The sequence below is a fragment of the Limulus polyphemus genome, unplaced genomic scaffold, assembly GCF_000517525.1.
Source record: "Limulus polyphemus unplaced genomic scaffold, Limulus_polyphemus-2.1.2 Scaffold4464, whole genome shotgun sequence".
Taxonomy (NCBI): domain Eukaryota; kingdom Metazoa; phylum Arthropoda; class Merostomata; order Xiphosura; family Limulidae; genus Limulus; species Limulus polyphemus.
This window is the reverse complement of record NW_013670074.1, coordinates 77,323-82,938: the sequence shown is the minus strand read 5'-3', so window position 1 is coordinate 82,938 and position 5,616 is coordinate 77,323. Positions and strand designations below refer to the sequence as shown.

The following is a 5,616-nucleotide window of genomic DNA, read 5'->3' as shown; positions in this document are numbered from 1 at the left end:
AAACTTATATTAAAGTTTGTCTTCATTACCCATTCAAGCCGTCTCCAGCCATTAAAATGTTTGTTTGAAGTTAAGCACAAAGCTAAACAATGGGCTATCTGTGCCCTGCCCACCACGGGTATCGAAACCCGGTTTCTAGCGTTGTAAGTCCGCAGACATACCGCTGTGCCACTGGGGGGGGGGGCACACAAAATGTAATTCAACTATGGAATGTTAGTTGTTGTTTTTTTTGTGTTTTTACAAAAACAAGATATGTACACATTCTTAATATTCCAAAAGTCAGAATGTTGAATAAGGATTTCAACTTTGCGTTGAAATTTGTACACAAATAATAATACTGCTGTTGTTAAAATTAACTACATGTGTTCTTTCGAAGATCGAGATTCAGTTGTTATCTAACCTCTAAAAACTTTTTTTGATTGGATTTTGTTATAAAAACAACAAGTTAAAGATTTTTCTCGTGTTTTGGGGTTAAATTCTATTTTGCAAAATCAGCGTATCGTCCTATTACATTTTCGTTTCATCAGGCCGACTGAATTCGTTAAATAGGAACGATTTTGATTTTCTTCTTGTACGTATATTGAATATTTACGTTTAACACACGTTAGTTAATCTATTTTTGAAGCTGCACGAGTGACAAGAAAATTTATTCCTAAAACGAATTCGTGACAAAACAAAATAAAATAAAACAAAATTTTTACTTGTAAGTCTGGATCTTGTGGAGAGTGAACTAAAAACGAACGTTATTCTTGTTATTAAATCATTTTCACCACTTTCTCAATGTTTTCAAAATGTACTTCAGAACTTTCTATACAACACTGGTAATCGAAATGTTTTCAAAATGTACTTCAGAACTTCACCACTTTGTCTTCAACACCGGTAATCGAAATGTTTTCAAAACGTACTTCAGAACTTCACCACTTTGTCTACAACACTGGTAATAAATGTTTTTAAAATGTACTTCAGAACTTCACCACTTTGTCTACAACACTGATAATCGAAATGTTTTCAAAATGTACTTCAGAACTTCACCACTTTGTCTACAACACCGGTAATCGAAATGTTTTCAAAATGTACTTCAGAACTTCACCACTTTGACTACAACACTGGTAAACGAAATGTTTTCAAAATGTACTTCAGAACTTCAAGTTATGTTCCGGTCGCGGGTTCGAATCCTCCGTCCCACCAAACATGCTCGACCTTTCAGCCGTGGGGACGTTATAATGTGATGGTCAATCCCACTATTCGTTGGTAAAAGAGTAGCCCAAGAGTTGGCGGTGGGTGGTGCTGACCAGCTAGCTGTCTTCCCTCTAGTCTTTCACTGCTAAATTAGCTCTCGTGTAGCTCTGCGCGAAATTCACAACAATTCAAATTATATTCATTGTAAGCACATGTTCCATTTGTACTTGTTAATATCTTCGCATTCTTCACTGTAAGCACACGTTTCATTTGTACTTCTTAATAACTTCGCATTGTTTTCTGTAAGTACATGCTCCGTTTGTACTTTTTAATGTCTTCGCATTGTTCTCTGTAAGTACATTTTACATTTGTACTTCTTAATAACTTCGCATTGCTCTCTGTAAGTACGTGCTCCGTTTGTACTTTTTAATAACTTCGCATTGTTCTCTGTAAGTACATTTTACATTTGTACTTGTTAATATCTTCGCATTCTTCACTGTAAGCACACGTTTCATTTGTACTTCTTAATAACTTCGCATTGTTCTCTGTAAGTACATTTTCCATTTATACTTCTTAATAACTTCGCATTGCTCTCTGTAAGTACATTTTCCATTTATACTTCTCAATAACTTCGCATTGTTGTCTGTAAGTACATTTTTCATTTATACTTCTCAATAACTTCGCATTGTTCTCTGTAAGTACATTTTTCATTTATACTTCTCAATAACTTCGCATTGTTGTCTGTAAGTAAATTTTCCATTTGTACTTCTTAATAACCTCTCATGGTGTGAATCACATCATCCCACCAAGCTGGCTTACGTCCCTTGTAAAGATGTAAGATTAATATGACATAGTGTATTTTAATCTGCTGCCCATGTGACTACATATTATTGAGAAATCAAAAGTAACGATCATCATATCGAACTGGTGTATTTAAGTGTTTTACACTCACAAAAAAGAAACCTATCATTCTATAGGTTTTTGAAGAACTTGTAGCATTCCGCCACAATTTAATTCTTCGTATTGTTAGCCGACACTGGGCAGCTGGATTCATTACAATAAATTGATTCAAGATACTGTGTGAAAACCCATTCATTACAATAAAAACCCTTGTAACTGAAACTTTTGCAGCACCATTTGCATGTGGGTTAAATGGTCAGGACAGAAATCTCTAGGTTTCTGGAGAAGTCGCCTCTGGTTTTGAACAACTTGCTGGAAAAATGGCAACCAGTCGCCACCACAAGAACTTTCTTTGCTCGGCTCTTTAAACCTAACAACGATTATTTAACTGCCACTTTCACAGAGCCCCCACAACTGAAATCGGATCATGTTCGGCTGTATTACGTCTCGAACCCTAGACTTTTCGATATGCAGCCCTATATTCTAATCACTAGGTCATGCACAGCCCTAAAAACCCTGAAAGATATTGTATTAAAATTGGCTGTGATGTACACTTGAAATAGACAATAAGATTGTGTAACACTGAATGGAAGAGGACACGAGTCCAAATGGCTGTTAAAAAAAGGACTTTCCAGGTTGCTTGGTTACAATCAAATTGTTTGACCATTGGCCAACCAGATATTAGTAAAAAAAGTTCCAAAAAGTAATTAATAAGTACACCACTGCTGACGAGTCTTATCGCTTAATACCGAAGTGATACATTATTCTTTATGTATTTTGTCTGTTATTAAGGACAAAGCTACATAATAAGCTATCTGCGCTGTGTTTTATAAGCCCACAGACTTACCGATGAGCCACAATTCCAAACCTCCCTGTCAGATTCCAATTTTCCATCACTCTTGTCAAATGTGTCTCATTCTTCAAACTGGTTGAAACAGTAAACATGCCAGTCTGGTTGAAAATATCATAAGAGAGAGTGAATCGTCTTCTAAATACATTAACCATTTTTATACACAACAATAGTCGCACACAATTATCAAACAGTACACAACAATAGTCGCACATAATTATAAAACAGTAGACAATAACAGTCGCACATAATTATAAAACAGTACACAACAATAGTCGCACCTAACTATCAAACAGTATACAACAATAGCCGCACATAATTATCAAACAGTACACAATAATAGTCGCACATAATTATCAAACAGTACACAATGATAGTTGCACTTAATTATAAAGCAGTACACAACAATAGTCGCACTTAATTATAAAACTGTACACAACAATAGTCGCACTTAATTATAAAACAGTACATAACATTAGTCGCAGTTAATTATAAAACAGTACACAACAATAGTCGCACTTAATTATAAAACAGTACACAATAATAGTCGCACATAATTATAAACAGTACACAACAATAGTCGCACATAATTATAAAACAGTACACAACAATAGTCGCACATAATTATCAAACAGTACACAACAATAGTCGCACATAATTATAAAACAGTACATAATGATAGTCGCACTTAATTATAAAACAGTACACAATGATAGTAGCACTTAATTATAAAACAGTACACAATAATAGTAGCACTTAATTATAAAACAGTACATAACAATAGTCGCACATAATTATAAAACAGTACACAACAATAGTCGCACTTAATTATCAAACAGTACACAACAATAGTCGCACTTAATTATAAAACAGTACACAACAATAGTCGCAGTTAATTATAAAACAGTACATAACAATAGTCGCAGTTAATTATAAAACAGTACATAACAATAGTCGCACATAATTATAAAACAGTACACAATAATAGTCGCACTTAATTATCAAACAGTACACAACAATAGTCGCAGTTAATTATAAAACAGTACATAACAATAGTCGCACATAATTATAAAACAGTACACAATAATAGTCGCACTTAATTATCAAACAGTACATAATAATAGTCGCACTTAATTATCAAACAGTACACAACAATAGTTGCACATGATCACGAAACAGTACACAATGATACCGTCAAAAAAACAGATAATCGAGGTACAATCAAATTATCATACATACGTATTACTGTTTATACAGGATCGGTGCTAGCAGGGAGGAAGTCCCCCCGAAACGTCGTTCACTGCCTCTTAAGCTAATTCCGTCAATTAATCTAATCCTAGACTTGTTTTAAATTTGGCTCCATTATAAGTCTCATTGCCTTCCCCCCCCCCCCCGGTCCCTGTTAAGAAAAGCTGGAGCCGTCATTATATGACTGCGCGAGCGTGTGAAACAGAAAAAATAATCAATGCTGGAATTATTCGTGACTTTTTATTTTCCGGTCTATTTTGAAAACAGGAAGCGGAAGTCAAACACACAATTCCGGTCTATTTTGAAAACAGGAAGCGAAAGTCAAACACACAATCTCTTCTCAGTATTTCTAGAACAAATTTCCTTTAGAAAGATGATGCTTAAACTAATATACCTTTAATATACCTTCAAACAAAAGTCCTGAGAAAAACGTAGACTTGCTTATATGTGTTGGGAACTCTGAAGGACTGATTTCATTGGGTGAAGACTAAAAGGAGGTCAACGATTTATCTCGCCACTTTCAAAGTCTGTACGGTTGATTTTTGATTTCTTTTGTCTGTACAATGTACATTATTAAAGATACAAAACTGGTACCTTGCAATATGTTTTAGTATTTTCGCACAAAACTACCTAAAGGGCTATCTTCGCGTATTCGTCCTTAGTTTTAATGTGATAAGAGTAGAGGGAAGGCAGCATCTTCTGCCAACTCTGACCACTGTGGGAGTTGACCAGTTGATCAAAACTACCTAAAGGGCTATCTTCGCGTATTCGTCCTTAGTTTTAATGTGATAAGAGTAGAGGGAAGGCAGCATCTTTTGCCAACTCTGACCACTGTGGGAGTTGACCAGTTGATCAACCACCATCCTACGTCCGACCCAATATATAAAACATATAGAATCATGTTCGAAATGGTGTATTTAAGTGTTTTACACTCACAATAAAGACTTGAATATAGCTGTTTAAACATTTGTTTAACATCAAGTATGTAAAGTTTTCACACAATATATTGAATCAACTTATTGTAATGAATAAGTTTTCACACAATATATTGAATCAACTTATTGTAATGAATGGGTTTTCACACAATATATTGAATCAACTTATTGTAATGAATAAGTTTTCACACAATATATTGAATCAACTTATTGTAATGAATAAGTTTTCACACAATATATTGAATCAACTTATTGTAATGAATAAGTTTTCATTTCTATAGTAATGAATGGGTTTTCATTTCTTTAGTAATGAATGGGTTTCACACTATATATTGAATCAACTTATTGTAATGAATGGGTTTCACACTATATATTGAATCAACTTATTGTAATGAATGGGTTTTCACACTATATATTGAATCAACTTATTGTAATGAATGGGTTTTCACACTATATATTGAATCAACTTATTGTAATGAATGGGTTTTCTTGAATCAACTTATT

The 5,616-nt window shown here is 34.1% G+C and overlaps 1 long non-coding RNA gene across 1 annotated transcript in view; it reads right to left on the bottom strand.

Annotated features, from left to right (window-relative positions):
* Nucleotides 1-2,932: 2,932 nt before the first annotated feature.
* LOC111088800 overlaps nucleotides 2,933-5,616 on the bottom strand; it is a 58,860-nt gene continuing 56,176 nt past the window's right edge. The window contains exon 3 of the long non-coding RNA XR_002613211.1: nucleotides 2,933-3,030. This is a non-coding gene — a long non-coding RNA (uncharacterized LOC111088800). The remainder of the gene's footprint in view (nucleotides 3,031-5,616) is intronic.